The sequence below is a fragment of the Balaenoptera physalus genome (genome assembly GCF_965194825.1).
Source record: "Balaenoptera physalus genome assembly, chromosome: 8".
NCBI classification, from domain to species: Eukaryota; Metazoa; Chordata; class Mammalia; order Artiodactyla; family Balaenopteridae; genus Balaenoptera; species Balaenoptera physalus.
Window position 1 is genome coordinate 3,358,092 of NC_138887.1, and position 22,141 is coordinate 3,380,232.

At 41.1% G+C, this 22,141-nt stretch overlaps 1 pseudogene across 1 annotated transcript; it reads right to left on the reverse strand.

Moving 5' to 3' along the window:
• Positions 1–3,083: 3,083 nt before the first annotated feature.
• On the reverse strand, positions 3,084–12,190 carry LOC309665960 (nuclear transcription factor Y subunit alpha pseudogene; annotated as a pseudogene). The gene has a single exon. The product of its transcript is annotated as a nuclear transcription factor Y subunit alpha pseudogene (transcript).
• Positions 12,191–22,141: the final 9,951 nt, after the last annotated feature.

A 22,141-nucleotide genomic window follows, 5' to 3' on the forward strand; every position in this document is an offset into this window, starting at 1 on the left:
TGGTTGCAGCCCACACCCAAGGACAGGTTATCACACGAATGAGAGTATTGGGAGGTGAGGATTAGAGACAACAGAAAGATGTGATTCTTTCATCCCATCCTGAACATGAGAGTCTTCAAGCATCCATGGTTCTAACAAGTCAGCAGTGCGAAGAGACTCAATTACTTTGAGAGTCAAGGTTCATTAGCTCACTTCCCTGTTTTAATGGGTCTAATTGTGTACACTCTAGGACAAAGTCCAATATGCTGGGTTTGCCCCAGACAGTTTCCTGTTTAAATGCATTTGCTTGTTTAAGTCACAAAACAAATGACACAGAGGATGGAGGCCACATTATGAATTCAATGGGTCCTGGGCACTTTTGCTTTGTTAGACCACTACTGTAGACACACACACACACACACACACACACACACACACACAGACAAATGCGCTATCTATCTATCTATTGTATATGTGTCTGTTATAACTGGTTTATGGCGAGAGTTGTTTACCATTTGATACATTCCCATCCCTTCTTTGCATTCTAACTCACTGTATGGCTCAGACCCACTGCCCCTCTCAACTTCACTATTTCAAAAGTCCATGCATTAGTGTCCCTAAACCCAGTCTCTATTACTTCAATCTTGATAAACTGTGAGGTCCATGAGGCAGAGATCATGTCTGTTTTATTTATTTCTGTAAATCCAGCCCTTACCACAGCAAGTGCACAATGTATGTTTGCTGGAAGAATCCCTGAGTGAATAGATTCTTTCTATGCTACCCTCTGCTTACAGGTTTATTGCATAAAAACCACTTCTGATAGTGTCACTTCCTCTCTGAAAATAATCAGAATGGTTCCTCATTACCCATAGAATTTAGCCCTAATTCCTTATTAGGACCTGCAATACTATCCTCAATCTGACCTCTATTATTTTGCCCAATTCTTCTGCAACAAGGCTCTGTGAACCTTAGCCCTCACTGACCCATCTTGGAGGTAATGGATGGATATCTTTAAGGATTTGGGAGGGATGTTGTAATTACAGTAGTTAACACCTCTTTGGGTATTTATAATTTACTGCATAAGGTGTTGAGGATGTGGGAAATTTGCCCAGTAAGTCAACACAGGTAGTAATAGGAGGAAACAGAATATAAACCCAAGCAGTGTGATTCCAGTCCCCAGCCTAAGATACTACATCAAAAGGTCTCATTCTTGACAATTTTCATAAAGCTCAAAATTCGCAGCCTGGTCACCAAACTTATATGTTCTTAATGCTTATTCAAGCCACTAAAATACGGACTTTGATCATCGTCGTTTTATTGCTGGAGATACTCTTCGTTGTCGGTACTCCTGAGTATGAATCCCATGTGGACATTCAAAGGTGCCCATGATCTGACTGCTTTTGTGCTTGTTCATCTCCACTTCCTCTGTTTCCCCTCAAATGCTCTCCTGCTTGAGGCAAACCAAGCAAATGTCCTGTAGCTGCTCCAGCCCTCTCTCTTCCCTATCATATCCTCCACGTGGTACAACTTGACCAGCTCCCCAGGGCCCACCTTCAGTGCTATATCCCCTAGAAAACTTCCTCAGCACGCCCTTCCCCACCTCCCCTTAGAAATAGTCAGTGAAATGTTATCCATTTAGTTAATTTTTTCACATTCTCTGTTTTATTTATTCAAATGCATCAATAAATATTTCCTATTAGGATGAAAGCTATGTGAAGTCAAGGACAATATAGACAGAGACCCTAAGAACTCCAACCTGCAGGACAGAAGGCGCATCAAATTGAAGGGGTTTGGACCCTCCCTGGGTCCCTGCAGGTCCTGCTATTGCTTTGCTCTCTGTTCACAGGAAAGCTTCCCACCTGAGTGTCTATACTTCCTCAATTCATATTGCTTCTTCTACCTATTAAAATTTCTTCCATTTATCCCAAACTATTTTTGTCCAAAACACAGTGGCTTTTACTTTCTTAAGCCAAAGACCACTTCTCTTTGCAAATTGTATTCAACCTGTTACCAGCATTTGAAGCAACTGCATACACTTTCCATCCTGAAGTGCAGTCTGGTTTCAGCTTGGGTAATGCCACGTTCTCTTTGGACTTTCTTCCTGTCAAATTAGATGTTCCTTTTTTTGGTGTCCTTTGCTTGTTGCTTCTCCTGGAGTCCCAGGAATCAGTTCAAAATCATACTTTCTGCTATATCCACACTCTTTTCTAAGTTGATTTCATCCAATCCAGTGACACTAAGCAATTAAGACGAGAACTATATTATTCTAAACACACAAGACCACACTCCATCAGTAAAACCTAGGAAACTTTTCTAAGACTTGAGCCATGGTCTCTACTTCCTCCTGAGAAGTGTAATCTGAATGATTCAGAAAGCCACGCTCTCTATAATTCAGGAGATAAAGTTCCTAGTTGATGGCAGACCTAGATAGATCTAATTGGAGAAACAAATGGCATGTGATACTTGTCTCTGTGAGCTATACCAACAGAGCATGACATATTTGTCCTCCTGGGTTTCCCCAGGGTCCCTTGTCCACAGAATGGTCTGTGAGTTCCTCCTGACAACAGCCCAACTCCTTGAAGCTCCACGCTTGGCACATCCTAAAAAAATCTGCTTCAGGCAAATTACTGGACTTTCTAGATCATGCAAATTAAATAAAATGTTCTTCGCATTTATAGCATTTTCACAACTTCTAAAAGTTATGTGATTGCCTGTGCAGAGCTGATCGTACTTACCCTCTTCAGGAATATAACTGTCAGTTCACCCAGCACTTGGGCTTATTAAGCAGATTATCATTGCAATTTTAAAGCTAACTATTAGCATGTGTTTAGGAGAGATTGTTATGTTTTACAATATTAAGCAAGAGAAATGAATTCATAATTGCAAATTAAACTATCCTTTAAGGAATTCGTTAATTTAATAAAGATCTATTACTACATAAGAATGAGGATTTTTTGAGGAGTTAAGTAAAACAAAGAATATTTTACAGATTTTTGATTGCCAGTTTAATCAATTATTATTTTTATTTATTTATTTATTTTTGGCCGCACCGTGCGGCATGTGGGATCTTAGTTCCCTGACCAGGGATCGAACCCACACCCCCTGCAGTGGAAGCGTGGCGTCTTAACTGCTGGACCGCCAGGGAAGTCCTTAATCAATTATTTTAAACATATTCCATCTCAGAATTCTCCAAAGACTTCATGTTTATCCTATTCCCATGGATTAGAGAGAAAGCCTTTAAGGCAAAGTCAGGGAACGGTATTCCAAGGTCCATAAAAGAAAGTAAAAGAATGCCAGATGCCTTTCATTTCAACAGGAAGTATTCATCTGGCTTTTGTGGGTATAGAGTATGCAAATCCAGGTGCCACCTGTCACCTGTGAGTAGAGCTGTTGTGGCCGGGGCGGAGGGTGATGTAGGCACTTCGCTCAATCAGTCACCCGTGGTAGTCCCTCTTGCAATGAATACTGGAGTCTTGTGGTGTAAACTGAGAGCTTGCTGGTTACTGTTTCTGTTGAAGGATTTTAGTTGTGATGAGGAAGCGGTCTGGGAAAGGTGTGGGATTTGGAATTAGATGAGTTGTTTGGATCTTAGCTCCACGTTAACATTTTAATTTTTCCCCCAATCTTAAATTTCTCTGAGCCAGAATTTTCTCTAGTATGAAATAGGGATGTAGCACCATGAGTGGGTCCCTGGTGCAGTGTGAGGTGCGGGAATAGAGCCTGATAGGAAAGAACAGCTTTCCCTGTACCACAGTAGTTAGAGAACGCCTGACTAATCAAGAATGAGCAGACCGAAGTGGAGAGAGGGTTGGACTCGGTCGTGAAAACACTGAAGGACACCCGCTAATTTACACTGCCTTGAGCATGTTTTAATCTCTGCAAAAGCGGGTAGATTACTGTTTCTCAAACCCTTTCATTGAAATACCTAAGGACATAGAGGAATGAATGGATGACGGAAGATGTCCTACTAAATTAACCAATGCAAATTCAGACTTCTTTGAAATGTTCTGATTAACTAATATGAATTTGGCATTCTAATTCATAGTATATACATTATCTAAAATATAAGATGATTTTTTAAGTTAGTTGCAAACAAAATGACTTGACTTCCTGCCCCACAAACTTTGGGGAAAATGGATATTTCACAGAGATTTTTCTTATCACTTTTCAGATGCCCCTGCCCTCCTGCCCCACCAGCACACAATCATGTGTCCATGGGGTTTATATTTTTAAGTTTAAGAAACTCTATTTGAGATGATTTCTAAGTTCCTTCTCAGCTCTAAATTCTGCTCACATCATGAATGGAGAAAACGTTAAAATGAAACCTACTGGAAGATTAATGCATTTGTGGAAAGGTGTAATTGAAAGGATCACTTAAGCAGGAAAAGAAGGTGGATAGGGAATAATTAACATCAACAAATTACATCCTTCCTATGGTCCATCTGAGGAATATTCCTGCAAGTCTGATTACAATTAATACATCCTGATGAAGTAACACATGACTGCATTTTTGTTTTGTTTTGTTTTGTTGGCAAGAAACCCCAGGAAGATAGATAATCTTTTTTTTAAAAAGCATTTTATAAATTTATTTTAAAAAATAACAATTGAAATGACATCAGTGATCAATCACCTGTGCTCCCCCTACAGCTGAGGAGAAAAAATCTTATGTATAGTTGAGTCCCAAAGGAAAATCAAGACATTATTATCAGGCACCAATTAGCCAGAATAGTGCTGTTGGTCCAGTGGTATAGACAGTGACATGTTCAATGTACCAGTGCAATTAAAATATATACATTTACAATTATCCTGCAAAAAAACCCACTCAATAAGTGAAATAGCTATGCATTAAAACAGTTATTCACTCATCCATTCACTCTTTTCGCATCTATGAAGCCATCACTACAGTCACAAGGACAAATGAATAAAATAACTTCTAGTAACAAAAAAATCCAAACCTCACCCCCACTTTGTGGGTTATTATGTGTTAAAATGACCACAATAAAAGGGCCATGAGCTACCTGAAATGGCAATGACAAAATGACAACTGAAGCATTTCATTTCAAATAAAACCAAACTCAAACTCGTGAAAAAAAAGTTCACAACAATATGAGGTTGGTATTACTATGTACAAACTTACAGACATAAATAAATAGCATTTTAGAGATGTTGTTGGCTTAAGTACTAGAAATTAGGTCTGAGGAATTTCTTTCTGAACTCTGCATCTTGAAGATTCCTAAACAAACCAAAAGATATAAACTCTTCATTGCTTTTAGTAATCTATCATCTGAGGAACTTGGGGCTTACTGAATAAAGTTAACACCTGAAACTCACATAAAGAGCCAGAAGTTTCTAGTGAGTCTACAGGTCAACCCCTCCTAACATCTGCAAGCCAGGACAGATGACTAGATTCAAGGTACTAGGGAGATACTTCACTTCCTGCTTTCTTTGCATAGCTCTGTACCTCTATTTTGTACCATTACAATGATTTCCCATTGTGATGTTTTCTTTAGAGGGTTTGAGTGAAATCAAAGAAAAAGCCCATCTCTACTCTTGGTATTTAAATCAAACCCAAATGTTCTTCAAAAGAATTACGTTTTCCTTCTTTGTTTCCAAGAAAACAGCAACTCTTCTGAAATATCATCTTAGTTCTCCCAGGGTTCCACATCTAGAAAAGAAACAGATGACTGAGGCACAACCCACTCTGGGAGTTGTGGCCCTGTTCCTGACCCCACAGGAATCTCTATTTCCAGTCTGCAGTTTATCCCCAGAAAAATGGATGCAATGTGAAAACCTTTCCGCACAAGGTCTATGGAGAAAAGGGGAAACAAACGGAAACTAGCACCAAAGAATCAGCTGCCTTTAGGAAGAATGAGAATGTTCACTCTCCAGGGCCAGCACGAAGCGCAGGAGTGAAGCCAACATCCACCTCAGGCTCTAGCAGGCAACATGGAATATGTCCAGGATAGCTTGATTGAACAGTACTTTCCAGAAATTGTCAAGGACCAAATCTCAGACTTTTCCCTTTCTGTGCTTGTTAAAACGTTATAGTATAAATGTAAATTATTCTTTTCATCTTAATGATCCATCCCAGGCATCCATCCACTGGCGAATCGTGTTACATGACAACACGAGAGTATATATACTACTTTTTGTCCTTCTAGACTGAAATAAACATGAACCTTTCTATTCCCCAAATACTTTCACAAAGCCTATGATTGAAAACCTCTAGTTTTGCTCTGTCAAGGAGTTACTACAAACGCCCTCAGCACTTCAGCACAGACGTTCTATAATTTTGTTCTCTACTTAGGAAAGGCAGTGTCAAGGTCCAGTATACTCTAAATTGTCTTAAAAGTAACCACAGCAAGAACTACAGTCCATATGACCTGTCAACAGACAAGCAGACCACAATTTGTCAAAGCTAAGAGATTCAGCAATTTATATTTTTAGTGCTTGAGTCCTTTATCAGTCTATCCCCAGAGTTAGCTTTTTCTTGGCTGGAGTCCAAAAATACCAACCTATCATCTGGGTAGAAGAGATTCTTATTATTACCATAGATTAGATGAATGTATCTCAGAGAATTTATTGTTTCCATATCATGAGATGGAGCTTCCTTGCCTAGAAACCATCTCTGAATACAAAGTGTCCATTAGTCAGCCTGAGATCCCCCATCAGAGGGATGGGTGCTGTTTGAAATCCATGGAAAGGAGTGGGCTGCAGCTTCCCTGATTGCAGTTTAGGTTGAGAAAGTCATTCTCCTCTGCTGAGATGGCTGGCTGGCATCACCAGTCAACATTAAGTGCTAGGTGTGGTACTGCTGGGCTGGCATGGGTCCCCTGCATCATCCCAATCCATGAAATGTCAATGTCACCAACAGTCTGAAATAAGCCCTGACTGAAAGGGTGAGACAAAGGCTCGCAACTTCAATTTGCCAGACATCCTTGCAATTATAATATTGAGCCACTTATTAAAAGCTAAGTGGTTTCTGTCCCGTAGAAAAGGGCAGAATGTAATCGTCAGTGTCCCATTGGAAGAGTTGATCAGTTTCCTTGGAACGGTGGGAAATAGTGCGAGAAACATGACCTTGATCAGCTCCATCACATGGCCTGGGGTTAGGACACTCGGATTATCTGTGTCATAGCCTCTTCATCTGCTTGATTTGGATCCTGCATATGGGGACCATCTTTTTCCTTTAGAGAGGAAAATCGTCCACCTTCACCACGTTTCCGTGCCATGGCATGACAGTGCCGAGACTCATGCAGGTATTTCCTTCTTTCCTTTGGAAATTTCCCTTCTGCCTCTAATTTAGCCTGGGCTTGCCGCTTCTTAAGTATATGGTGGTACTGTTTGGCATTCACATAGAGAAGCTCTTCTTCAAGCATCTCTGCCCCAGGGAGAGGGATGCTCTGGAAAGCAGGCACAGAGCCAGCACCAGGCACCATCACGACCACCCCTCCTGAACTGACCACATTGCCTGCCACTGGTAATGTCACAGTGACAGTCTCTTGCCCACTGCTGGTTGTGTTGGCATTGGCTCCAGTCTGGACAATCTGTGCTCCTGCCAAACTGGCTGCAGGTTTGATGATCATGCCTTGCTGGAGAATGGTGCCATCTGCATTAACTGGCTGATAGATGATGGTCTGCCCTTCGGCAGTTTGTGCCATTTGCTGCCCCTGGACAGCAATCTGCTGTTGGGTCTGCATCTGGCCAGCGGTGACGGCTGTCTGGGGCTACTGGATGATGATCTGCTGGGTCTGGCCCTGCTGGCCCTGCACCTGCATAGCCTGCTCACCCTGGATCTGGATCTGTCCAGGTGGGACCAAATGTATCTGCTGCAAACCCTATGTCCCAGATACAGGTACTTGCATGATGGTTTGACCTGGACCATGATGGGTTGGCCAGTTGATGTGATTGACTGGCCTCCACTGACCTGTACCATTAATGGCTGTCCCTGGACCTGCTGCGGAATCTGTCCAGCCTGTACAACAATCTGCTCTGTTGAACTATTGCTGTTTGCTGTATACTGGTCCCTCCAAGTTAGAGTCTTGACCATAGTGAGTTTCACTCTGGAGATCCTAGAAGACTTCAAGATGCACTCCTTGGAAACATGGGGGAGGTACAGCTGTATATAAGCAAAATGTAGATAAATCTTTCCCCAGACTTCTCTCCAGGGCTTCATGAATTCTGAATGCAGGGGCCTTCGTGTCAGGCAAACCCTACACCCCCCGGGCTGGGGCCTGAGAAGCTGTGCCTAAGGGTCGGGGGAACGGGGACGCATCGCATCCCCAACTGGCTCTGGCACCCTGCGAGGGTCTGGACTCTGACTTGCCTGCTCCCCAGGGTGCTGTCCCCGCGCGGGGTGGCGCCCTGCAGGCCTTGGCCAGGAGTGCCCCGGGGAGCTCGCAGGCTCCGGCAGGGGCTGTCAGCCACCCCGCTTGGCTAGGCTCAGCTCGACTCCAAGATAGATAATCTTGAAAGAAATGTAAAAATCACCTTACAGCAAATTCCAACATAAAGAGAAATAAAAACGACATAGCAGGTAAATATTTTGAAACTAATTCTGTGTCTTATTTATGAATAAATCAAAACTAGTAATTGGATGAGACTGATACATTTGTCAAGGGCTTTTCTGTGTTCTATACCAATTTTCTATTTCCTTAACAATGAATTAGGGAATGGACCAGGCGCTGTGCTATCTGCAAAAGAAAGAGAAATGAAAGTGATGCAGTGCTTGGATATTTTTCTGTTTTGGAAGATAAACCAGGAGACGCTAGGTAAGAGGGCCAGGCTATGGTGGAGAATGCATAACATGTGACAGAAGCCCTCATTTAGTCTAGATTATTTCACTTAGGGGAGGGGTTGGTTGTTCAAAGAAGAAAGGCTATGAGTTGAAATTTGAAAAACAAATTTAGAAGGTAAACACATAGTGAACAATTGTTATGGATAAAAAGCTTTCCAATAACAGGGAAAAGAATGTGCAAATATAAGAAATGTTTTTCAAAAATAATAGAAAGCGTGTTGTTCTTGGTAAAGTCTAACTGAATATGATTGGTATAAAGTGCTTGTAAAAGAAAAACAATGAGGGAACTTCCCTGGTGGCAAAATGGTTAAGAATCCTCCCGTGCAGGGGACACAGATTTGAGCCCTGGTCAGGGAAGATCCCACACGTCATGGAGCAACTAAGCCCTTGCACCACAACTATGGAGCCTGCGTTCTAGAACCTGTGCTGTGCAACAAGAGGAGCCACCACAATGAGAAGCCCGTGCACAGCAAACAAGAGTAGCCCCCGCTCACCGCAACTAGAGAAAAGCCCACGTGCAGCAACGAAGACCCAATGCAGCCAAACATAAAATAAATAAAATAAATAAATTTATAAAAGAAAAAAACAATGAAAATGGAGCCAGAAATATAAGCAGGAAAGGGTTAAATCACATAGACTCTTATAGATCAACTAATTATTTAATTTTATCCTTAAGTCAATAATGGAGAGTAATTGAATGATTTAGAAAATGGAAGTAGTATGGTGTTATTTATCTCTAGAAAGATCACTTTGAGAAAGAAGAGAGGGGATTAGAGGTTTAGAGAAGACATTTTCAGTGTCTACACAAGACACAACAATGCTCAGAATTAAACAAGTATGAGAGTATAAAAATGTGGACCAACTTCAGAGTTCTTTCAACTTGAATCAACAAAACTTTATGATTAGATCAAGTAAGGGATGAAGTCAAAGAAAAGTAAACCTCACGTGCCAACAGTGTGTCTGACTCGCTCACTTTTATAGCTTCATAATTTCAGACAGTTTTTGACTCATTTAGGCACTTAGTATGTGTTAATTAAATTAAAGAATAAGTAGATAAATGGTTTGTGTAATTTTGATATTTACTGAAGGCATATGGGGGAGAAAAGACGCCGCGTGGACTTGTGAGGTGAAGAATATGAGTCATCTCGAAGAAACTGTTCAAGAGGCAGGTTAGAAATAATGACCCGGAGGATTCCAATTTCACAGTGCAGTGATCTGCATTAGACACACCCTACAGCAGATAAAAACAATAAAGTCTGAACAAATATTTTAAAAACCCAACTATTTGTAAGTACTTGAAAGTGAACCAAGAAGAATACTGAGATGATTTGACCATTCAAAGAAGGAAATGGCGTGTTCCCCTGAAGAGACTTTTCAGTGAGGACAGAGTTGAGAAACTAGTGGTCAAGCAGAAAGTGATGGCCATGATGGCGTGCGATGCAAAAGGAAGGAAATTAAGACTATCAGAGGAGCTGAAAATTGAAGATTGGCATCCCAGAAAGGAGATAATGAAAGAAGGAGTGTCCACAAATCTACTTATAAACTCTTAAAGCATCGGCTAACCACCAACCTTGGAGGGGGTCTCCAAGGACATAGCTAGAGTTGAAAGGTTGAAATATTGAAGCAAATATGCCAGCTGCTACCCATCATGAGGGAGACAGAGTTTGGAGTTTGGGTTCTAACAAATTAGAAGAGCTTAGTAAATACTGAAGGTTCACCACTAAAACAGGCCTATTCTGACCAAAGTATGATTTATTGCAAAGTATGAATCTTGCAAACCAACTGTTGAGCAAAGGGAGCCTGAGAGAAAAGATGACATACGGTGTGGTTCCAATTATATGAAGTAGAAAATCGGACAAAGGTCATATGTGTTGTTAGAACCCCTATGGGAGATGGCGGTCACTGGCTGAGAGAGACATGAGGGGACTTCTGGGGTGCTGGCCCTGCTCTGTTTTGCCATTGAGTGCTGGCTACACAGGTATGTTCAGTTTCTGGATATCACCTGGCTCCACACGAATGGAATGTACACTCTGTGTGCTCCTTAGATTTCAAATTATTTGAGAAAGAGAAACCGAAGAAGTACAGACTGAGAGCTGAGTAGCCAGGGAGCTAACAGGAGCCATTTATTGTGGACGGGTGGCCAAAGGGATGTACGTGTTAACCATGAATCTTTGCATATAATTATGTTGTTGATCTACATGATCAACGATAAAGACATTTAAATTGTATAAACCTATGAGCAATTCTAGAAATAATTTCTCTACAAGCCTGGGGGAGAATCACAGCAAGTAAATCCTTGAGGAGGGGCAGGAGGAAGTAGACTTTTTGCTGTACTAGTTGCTCTGCCTTTGCTGCCTGGTTTACTCAGCAGAAGGTAGTGTCACCCTATCTATTATGTAGATGAGGAAATGGGGCTTAAAGAGATGAAGCATTTTGGCAAGCATCCTGGAGGCTGATGAGTGGTGAGACCCGCATGTGATCTTGGCTTAGTCACATCAGACAGAATGAATTTTAAAGGGATTCTAAACTTTATACACATCTCTCTATGCATTCCGTCTCTACAACGGAAGTCACAGCCCCTGCAACATCTCCCTGAATTCTCTTCCTCTCCTCGCCAATTACTCGATCCTCAGTGGTGGCTCCAAATCTATCCTTTGACAAACTCCAAATTTTGTCCCTGAATGGTTCTCCTTCCCCTGGCCCAGCACGGCCTCCACCTACCAGGGCACCCAGGGCCCTGGCACCTGCACCCTACCTTGGCTCCCACCCCAGCAGATCCCCCTTTTAACTTGTGGGAGGCGGTGGCTCTGAGAAGGAGGGGCGCTTGTTCTTTCTCTTACTGCTTTGCCGTGCAATGGAGGTTTGAAGAATTAATTTCTCCCCCTCCTTCTATAAGAGAATCTTCCCTCAAACCTTCTACAAGTCTGACTGCCAAGCACCTTTACTCCTCACTGTCAGCAGCAGCTCTTGCCCCCGTTATCCTGACCCCTTCCCGATGTCCCTACACATTTTCTGCAGTTACCGTCCTCTCCAGGCACCAACCTGGTCCTGCCTGTCATTCACCTGGTTGATGCATCTGCCTGCAACCTCCTTGTTTGATACCGGGGATCTCATTTGCCCTCCTGGCTTCTGGGACACTGGCTCTCTCGGTCTTTTTCTTTTCCTGCCCCTCTTCCTCCTCCTACTTCCTAAATGCAAAAATCCCCAAAGAGCTGATCTTCTCTCATACGTGTTGCTCCCTTTTCTGCAAAATCAAATATTATCATTTTTGAGAATGGTACTCTTATTTTTTGTCTCTGCCTTATTCTCCTTCCCGTTTTAGCCTCCTTGTTCCACCGACTAACAGACACCTGCTTGCGGATGTGCCTCCAGCATTGCTAGATCACCGTGACTGCTGTGGCGCCCTCACATCCCTGCTCTGTCCTTTCCTCTGTTTCTCCCTGCTCTGTCCTTTCCTCTGTTTCTCATTTTCTCCTGATGGCACCGTTTCTAGCACACAAGTTGAACACTTCCAGATCCTCCTCTCTTTTCTCCAAACCAGTCACAGAACCTTCTGAGGATTCAATTTTGGCATATTCCTCCTGTTTGATTCTTTTTTGCACATTACCCTCATGTGGCATCTCATTACCTCTTGTCAGATTTAAGAGGTAAATCTCATGCTCATAACCTTCATAATCCCACTCCTCATTGCCACTTTAATATTTCTTTATAAAACTTCTAATCATATTGCACCTCAACTCTAAACATTTGCAGCAGGTCAGGCCCACTGGGAAGCAAGCTCTGAGGTGAAGTCTAGGGTGCAGGATGTTTATTAGGGGCGGCTTTCAGGATCTGTGCCTGTGGAGATGGGGTAGCAGGATAGAATGCAGGGAGAGGCTGAGATGTGAGCAGGTCCAATGCAGCCTTGGTGGATCCCTGGGAGCTCTGGGTCTAGAATGGCCCTTGAGAGTTACCTCCCAGGGCATTGAGTGGCCAGACCTTTGAATCCCCACCCTGGTCAGTCACCAATGCTGGGCAAAGAATCTCCCTGTGTAACCAAGTAGGACCCTGTGGGGCCTTCCCTGGACAGACACCACTTCACCCATGTCCTCCTCCTGCCTCTTCTTTGTAGAAAAACTTTAGCCTCCGAGGCCTTATTCTCTGAGTTCCAAAGAGTAAATTTAATCAGAGAAGTGAGAAAATGCAGAAGCTAAGGAAAATAGTCAAGCAAGACAAAATAATGATAGTTTAGTTCCTTCTCAAAGGCTATAGATAATATTCTGAGCCACGTCCTTTGAGTTGTTTTGCAAATACTGAAATCCCCACAAGTTGGGAGAAGTTAACTGCATGCTGCCCACAAGCATGTAGACCCCAGACTGGTTGGAACCAGAAGGTTGAGGATGTTGACTCCTGGTTACCTCACCACCAACCAATCAGAAGAATGTCCACAAGCTGATCACACACACTGCAACCCCCTCCCTCACACTGTCTTTAAATACCTTTCCCTGAAACCCAGTGGGGAGTTCAGATATTTTAAGCACTAGCTGCCTGGACTCCTTGCTTGGCACCTGCAATAAATGCTGCACTTTCCTTCACCACAACCCAGTGTTAGTAGATTGGCTTACTGCACATGGGCAAGCACACCCATGTTTGCTTTGGTAACACCTGCAGTTGAGGCAACCCCTGGAAGGGCTGATGGCTGGAGAATGTCTGTTGACAGCCCTCCTTGGCAAGTCTCCTGCTGAAGGGTGTCCTGGGCAGCTCATCACACTGGCTACTAGAGTCCTCAATGGCTCCCTACTACTTCCAGGCCCTAATTTAAGCTCCTCAGCCTGGAGTTCATGGGCATCCAGCCTGGTTCTAGTGCCCTCCCATTTCCCTCCTTCAAGCCTCTGCCTTCAAGGCCATTGCCATCATCACACTGAGGAACTCAGTATTGGGTCCATGAGACACACACTTTTTCATCTCAGTGACTTACACATTTTTGCCCATTTTGCTAAAACTCCCTATTCAACCCTTCCTTTATCATAGAAATCTTATCTTCCAAGTTCAGTTCACATGACCCTCTATCTGAATTCTTCCCTGATATTCACAGCTTGAAATGGTCTTTCTTTACTCTTTTTTCCAGTTAAAATGCGTATGATCTTAGTAAAATACTACTACTAATACTATTACTACTACTACTACTACTACTAATATTCAGGACCATTGCGTTTCCTGCCATCACTGCCATTGCAATTTAACAGGGTCCATCTGTTTCCCAATCACTACACCCAGTGCTGGTCACTTTCTAGTTCTTATAACAGTTATCAATGTTCTATTTCCCCTTGAGTGTACTCTGACATAATGTTACATCCTCAGTCAGATCCAGCCCAATGCTTGGCTTAAAGAAGCCAGTCAAGAGTAGTTTTCTGAGTGACTGAATGTAAAAATAAATGTTATTCAAGAATGTATCACAATATTGACCTCTTTACTGTTCTGCTACTGGCCTGGAAAAAAATAATCTTTGTCGACTGAGAACCACAAAAAGGAGTAAATGAATGTTGCATCTCAAGTCTGTAATTTCATCACTGTAAGAGCATCATAACCTTCTATCACAGCCTATAAAGACAACCATAGTCTCAGAAATACAATTAAGTGCCTAATGAATCCCACCTTTGTCAACAGGAAGAAAATATGGTCCAATGAGCAGGTGAGTTTTCTTTGCTGTGCCCTAGGACAATGACAGAGAGTTGGGGTGAGTATAAATGGAGAAACAGGAGTAATTTAATTGTACAGAACAGAATCATCCCAGCTTAATTTGTTGAAATGCTTTTTCAACATTTTTTTAAAACATCTTTATTGGAGTATAATTGTTTTACACTGTTGTGTTAGTTTCTGCTGTATAACAAAGTGAATCAGCTATATGTATAAATATATCCCCATATCCCCTCGCTCTTGCATCTCCCTCCCACCCGCTGTATCCCACTCTTCTAGGTGGTCACAAAGCACCAAGATGATCTCCCTGTGCTATGCAGCTGCTTCCCACTAGCTAGTTTACATTGGTAGTGTATATATGTCTATGTCACTTTCTCACTTCGTCCCAGCTTACCCTTCCCTCTCCCCATGTCCTCAAGTCCATTCTCTACTTCTGGGTCTTTCTTCCTGTGCTGCCCCAAGGTTCATCAAAACCTTTTTTTTTTTTTTTTACATTCCATATATCTGTGTTAGCATATGGTATTTGTTTTAATCTTTCTGACTTACTTCACTCTGTATGACAGACCTTAGGTCCATCCACATCACTACAAATAACTCAGTTTCATTTCTTTTTATGGCTGAGTAATGTTCCATTGTATATATGTGCCACATCTTCTTTATCCATTCATCTGTCGATGGACAGTTAGGTTGCTTCCATATCCTAGTTATTGCAAATAGTGATGCAATGAACTTTGTGGTACATGACTCTATTTGAATTATGGTTTTCTCAGGGTATATGCCCAGTAGAGAGATTGCTGGGTCATATGGTAGTTCTATTTTTAGTTTTTAAGGAAACTCCATACTGTTCTCCATAGTGGCTGTATTAATTTACATTCCCACCAACAGTGCAAGAGGGTTCCCTTATATCCACACCCTCTCCAGCATTTATTGTTTGTAAATTTTTTGATGATAGCCATTCTGACCGATGTGAGGTGATACCTCATTGTAGTTTCGATTTGCATTTCTCTAATGTTTAGTGATGTTGAGCATCCTTTCATGTGTTTGTTAGCCATCTGTAGATCTTCTTTGGAGAAATGTCTACGTAGGTCTTCTGTCCATTTTTGGATTGGGTTTGGTTGTTTTTTTGATATTGAGTTGCATGAGCTGCTTGTATATTTGGGAGATAAATCCTGTGTCAGATTCTTCGTTTGCAAATATTTTCTCCAATTCTGATGGTTGTCTTGTCATCTTGTTTATGGTTTCCTTTGCTGTGCAAAAGCTTTTAAGTTTCATTAGGTCCCATTTGTTTATTTTTGTTTTTATTTCTATTTCTCGGTGGTGGGAAAAAATGATCTTGCTGTGATTTATGTCATAGAGTGTTCTGCCTATATTTTCCTCTAAGACTTTTCCAGTGTCTGGCCTTACATTTAGTTCTCTAATCCACTTTGAGGTTTTTTTTTTTGTGTGTATGGTGTTAAGGAGTGTTCTAATTTCATTCTTTTACATGTAGCTGTCCAGTTTTCCTAACACCACTTATTGAAGAGGTTGTCTTTTGTCCATTGCATATTCTTGCCTCCTTTATGAAAGAAAAGGTGACCATATGTGCATGGGTTTATCTCTGGGCTTTCTAACCTGTTCCATTCATCTGTATTTCTGTTTTTTTGCCAGTACCATACTGTCTTGATTACTGTAGGTTTGTATAGTCTGAAGTCAGGGAGCCTGATTCCTACAACTCCGTTTTTCTTTCTCAAGATTGCTTTGGCTATTCGGGGTCTTTTGTGTTTCCAATCAAATTGTGAAAAATTTTTTCTAGTTCTGTGAAAAATGCCATTGGTAATTTGATAGGGATTACCTTGAATCTGTAGAATGTTTTGGGTAGTATAGTCATTTTCACAATGTTTATTCTTCCAATCCAAGAACATGGTATATCTCTCCATCTGTTTGTATCATCTTTAATTTCTTTCATCAGTGTTTTATAGTTTTCTGCATACAGGTCTTTTGTCTTCCTAGGTGGGTTTATTCCTAGGTATTTTATTCTTTTTGTTGCAATGGTAAATGGAAGTGTTTCCTTAATTTCTCTTTCAGATTTTTCATCAATAGTGTATAGAAATGCAAGAGATTTCTGTGCATTAATTTTGCATCCTGCTACTTTACCAAATTCATTGATTAGCTCTAGTAGTTTTTTCATAGCATCTTTAGGATTCTCTATGTATAGTATCATGTCATCTGCAAACAGTGACAGTTTTGCTTCCTCTTTTCTGATTTGGATTCCTTTTATTTCTTTTTCTCCTCTGATTGCTGTGGCTAAAACTTCCAAAACTATGTTGAATAATAGTGGTGAGAGTGGGCAACCTTGTCTTGTTCCTGATATTATTGGAAATGTTTTCAGTTTTTCACCATTGAGAATGATGTTGTCTGTGGGTTTGTCATATATGGCCTTTATTATGTTGAGGTAAATTCCCTCTACGCCTACTTTCTGGAAGGTTTTCATCTTAAATGGGTGTTGAATTTTGTCAAATGCTTTTTCTGCATCTATTGAGATTATCATATGGTTTTTATCCTTCAAGTTGTTAATATGGTGTATCACATTGATTGATTTGTGTATATTGCAGAATCCTTGCATTCCTGGGATAAACTCCACTTGATCATGGTATGATCCTTTTAATGTGCTGCTGGATTCCGTTTGCTAGTATTCTGTTGAGGAGTTTTGCATCTATGTTCATCAGTGATACTGGCCTGTCGTTTGCCTTTTTTGTAACAACTTTGTCTGGTTTTTGTATCAAGGTGATGGTGGCCTCGTATAATGAATTTGGGAGTGTTCCTTCCTTTGCTATATTTTCGAAGAGTTTGAGAAGGCCAGTTGTTAGCTCTTCTCTAAATGTTTGATAGAATTCGCCTGTGAATCCATCTGGTCCTGGGCTTTTTATTGTTGGATGATTTTTAATCACAATTTCAATTTCAGTGCTTGTGATTGGTCTGTTTATATTTTCTATTTCTTCCTGGTTATTCTCAGATGGTTGTGCTTTTCTAAAAAATTGTGCATTTCTTCCAGGTTGTCCATTTTATTGGCAGAGAGTTGCTTGTAGTAGTCTCTCATGACCCTTTGTATTTCTGCAGTATCAGTTGTGACTTCCCCTTTTTCATTTCTAATTCTGTTGATTTGAGTCTTCTCCCTTTTTTCTTGTTGAGTCTGGCTAATGGTTTATCAATTTTGTTTATCTTCTCAAAGAATCAGCTTTAGTTTTCTTGATCTTTGCTGTTTTTTCCTTCCATTTTCATTTATTTCTGATCTGATCTTTATGATTTCTTTTCTTCTGATAACTTTGGGTTTTTTTTTTGTTGTTGTTCTTGTTTCTCTAATTGTTTTAGGTATAAGGTTAGCTAGTTGATTTGAGAGTTTTCTTGTTTCTTCAGCTAGGATTGTATTGCTATAAACTTCCCTCTTAGAACTGCTTTTGCTGCAGTCCATAGGTTTTGGGGTGTCATATTTTCATTGTCATTTTTCCAGGTGTTTTTTGATTTCCTCTTTTATTTCTTCAGTGATCTCTTGGTTATTTAGTAGTGTATTGTTTATCCTCCATGTGTTTGTATTTTTTACAGTTTTTTCCCCTGTAATTGATATCTAATCTCAGAGCATTGTGGTCGAAAAAGATTCTTGATATAAATTAAATTTTCTTAAATTTACCAAGACTTGATTTGTGACCCAAGATATAATCTATCCTGCAGAATGTTGCATGAGCACTTGAGAAGAAAGTTTATTCTATTGTTTTTGGATGGAACGTCCTATAAATATCAATTAAATCCATCTTGTTTAATGTGTCATCTAAAGCTTGTGTTTCCTTATTTCTTTTCATTTTGGATGTTCTGCCCGTTGGTGAAAGTGGGGTGTTAAACTTCCCTATTATTATTGTGTTACTGTCGATTTCCCCTTTTATGGCTGTTAACATTTGCCTTATGTATTGAGGTGCTCCTATGTTGGGTGTCTAAATATTTACAATTGTTATATCTTCTTCTTGGATTGATCCCTTGATCATTATGTAGTGTCCTTCTTTGTCTCTTGTAATAGTCTTTATTTTAAAGTCTATTTTATCTGATATGAGAATTGCTACTCCAGCTTTCTTTCGATATCCATTTGCATGGAATATCTTTTTCCATCCCTTCACTTTCGGTCTGTATGAGTCTCTAGGTCTGAAGTGGGTCTGTTGTAGACAGCATATATATGGGTCTTGTTTTTGTATCTGTTCAGCCAGTCTATGTCTTTTGGTTGGAGTATTTAATGCATTTTCATTTAAGGTAATTATCGATATGCATGTTCCTATTCCCATTTTCTTAAATGTTTTGGGTTTGTTATTGTAGGTGTTTTCCTTCTCTTGTGTTTCTTGCCTAGAGAAGTTCCTTTACCATTTGTTGTAAGGCTGGTTTGGTGGTGCTGAATTCTCTTATCTTTTGCTTGTCTGTGAAGGTTTTAATTTCTCCATCGAATCTGAATGAGAACCTTGTTGGACAGAGTCATCTTGGTTGTAGGTTTTTCCCTTTCATCACTTTAAATATGTCCTGCCATTCCCTTCTGGCTTGCAGAGTTTCTGCTGAAAGATCAACTGTTAACCTTATGGGGATTCCCTTGTATGTTATTTGTTGCTTTTTTCCTTGTTGCTTTTAATATTTTTTCTTTGTATTTAACTTTTGATAGTTTGATTAATATGTATCTTGGTGTGTTTTTCCTTGGATTTATCGTGTATGGGACTCTTTGCACTTACTGGATTTGATTGACTATTTCCTTTCCCATATTAGGGAAGTTTTCCACTATAATCTCTTCAAATATTTTCTCAGTCCCTTTCTTTTTCTCTTCTTCTTCTGGGACCCCAATAATTTGAATGTTGGTGCATTTAATGTTTTCCCAGAGGTCCCTGAGACTGTCCTCAATTCTTTTCATTCTTTTTTCTTTATTCTGCTCTGCAGTAGTTATTCCCGCTCTTTTTTCTTCCATGTCACTTATTCTTTCTTTTGGATCCATTATTGTGCAATTGATTCCTTCTAGAGAAATTTTAATTTCATTTATTGTGTTGTTCATCATTGTTTGTTTGCTCTTTAGTTGTTCTAGATCCTTGTTAAATGTTTCTTGTATTTTCTCTATTTTATTTCCAAGATTTTGGATCATCTTTTCTATCATTACTCTGAATTCTTTTTCGGGTAGACTGCCTATTTCCTCTTCATTTGTTTGGTCTGATGGGTTTTTATTTTGCTGCTTTATCTGCTGCGTATTTCTCTGTCTTCTGATTTTGCTTAAGTTACTATGTTTGGGGTCTCCTTTTTGCAGGCTGCAGGTTCATAGTTCCTGTTGTTTTTGGTGTCTGCCCCCAATGGGTAAAGTTGTTTCAGTGGGTTTTGTAGGCTTCCTGGTGGAGGGGACTGGTGCCTCTGTTCTGGTGGATGAGGCTGGATCTTTTCTTTCTGGTGGGCAGGACTGCGTCTAGTAGTGTGTTTTGGGGTGTCTGTGAACTTAGTATTTTTTTTAGGCAGCCTCTCTGCTAATGGTTGGGGTTGTGTTTCTGTCTTGCTGGTTGTTTGGCATGTGGTGTCCAGCAGTGGAGCTTGCTGGTTGTTGAGTGGAGCTGGGTCTTAGCCTTGAGACGGGGATCTCTGGGAGAGCTCTTGCCAATTGATATAATGTGAGGCTGGGAAGTCTCTGGTGCTCCAATGTCCTGAACTCAGCTCTCCCACCTCAGAGGCTCAGGCCTGATACCCAGCTTGAGCACCAAGGCCCTGTCAGCCACACATCTCAGAAGAAAAGGGACAAAAAAAAGAAAGAAAGAAAAAAATAAATAAAATAAAGTTATTGAAATAAAAAATTAAAAAATATTATTAAAATAAAAATTAAAAAGTAATTTAAAAAAAGAGGAGAGCAACCAAACCAATAAGCAAATCCACCAATGATAAAGAGCGTTAAAATCTATACTAAGATAAGCATAAAAATCAGAAACTAGTCAGTTGCATACAGCAAACCCCTTGTCTACTGTTGTTCCCAGAATCCACTGACACAATTTTGGTATGATTCATTGTCTATTCAGGTATTCCACAGATGCAGGCTACATCAATTTGATGTGGGGATTTAATCTGCTTCTCCTGAGCTGGCATGGCGAAATTTCCCTTTCTCTTCTTTGTTTGCACATCTCCTGGGGTTCAGCTTTGCATTTGGCCCTGCTTCTGCATGTAGGTCACCCTCCGGCGTCTGTTCTTTACCCAGACAGGAAGGGGTTAAAGGAGAGGCCTAACAGTGGGCTCTGGCTCACTGAGGCCTGGGGGAAGGAGTGGTATAGAATGCTGCGTAAGTCTGCAGTGACAGATGCCAGGCGTGATGTTGCACCAGCCTGAGGCATGCTGTGCGTTCTCCCATGGAAGTTGTCCCTGGATCACAGGACCCTGGCAGTGGTTGGCTGCACAGGTTCCTGGGAGAGAAGTTGTGGATAGTGACCTATGCTTACACACAGGTTTCTTGGTGGTGACAACAGCAACATTAGCATTTCACGCCCGTCTCTGGGGTCCGTGCTGATAGCCATGGCTCACACCCGTCTCTGGAGCTCGTTTAGGCAGTGTTCTGAATCCCCTCTCCTCGAGCACCCTGAAACAATGGTCTCTCGCCTCTTAGGCAGGTCCAGACTTTTTCCTGGACTCCCTCCCGGCTAGCTGTGGTGCACTAGCCCCCTTCAGGCTGTGTTCACACAGCCAACCCCAGTCCTCTTCCTGGGATCTGACCTCTAAAGCCCCAGCTTCAGCTCTCAGCCCCTACCCACCCCGGCGGGTGAGCAGACAAGCCTCTCAGGCTGGTGAGTGCTGGTCGGCACGGATCCTCTGTGCGGGAATCTCTCCGCTTTCCCCTCTGCACCACTGTTGCTGTGCTCTCCTCTGTGGCTCCGAGGCTTCGCCTGCTCCCTGTCTCTGCCAGTGAATGGGCTTCCTAATATGTGGAAACCTTTCTTGCTTCACAGCTCCCTCCCAGAGGTGCAGGTCCCATACCTATTCTTTTGCTTCTGTTTTTTCTTTTTTCTTTTGCTCTACCCAGGTACATGGGTATTTTCTTGCCTTTTGGGAGGACTGAGGTCTTCTGCCAGCGTTCAGTAGGTGTTCTGTAGGAATTGTTCCACGTGTAGATGTATTTCTGATGTATTTTTGGGGAGGAAGATGATCTCCACGTCTTACTCCTCTGCCATCTTGAAGGTCTTTTCCAACTTTTAATATTTAAGATCTTTCTGATCTTGCTTGGAGGATCTTTTCAACTTTCTTAAAAAAAAAAAAAACAAGTAAGAGCTTAATTTCTTGAGCACAAGAAACACATTTTATTTGATGAAGCCTATTTTGTTTTACTCTTCTTTGCTTTTGAGACAGCAAGGTCTCCTGCTTTTTTCTCCAAGAAAGAAAACTTAGACAATGCAGGGTAAGATGTTAAGATTGTTTAGTAATAAGGAAGCATTGGAGGGGGGGTTTTGGAGAAAATGAGCTTTATAAGGGATGTGTTCAGAGTTAAGATTGGTAAGTTTATTTTGTGCTGTGCAGTGAAAAACAGCAGGCATCAATTATGCATGGATAATATTATTGCAGCAATACGCTTATCCATGTTTATACCATTGTAAAATGCAACAAATAGCTTATTTTTATGTGGGGAAAGATTCACTGTTTCTCAAGGTGCCTAAAGTACAAAGAGATATTTAAAGT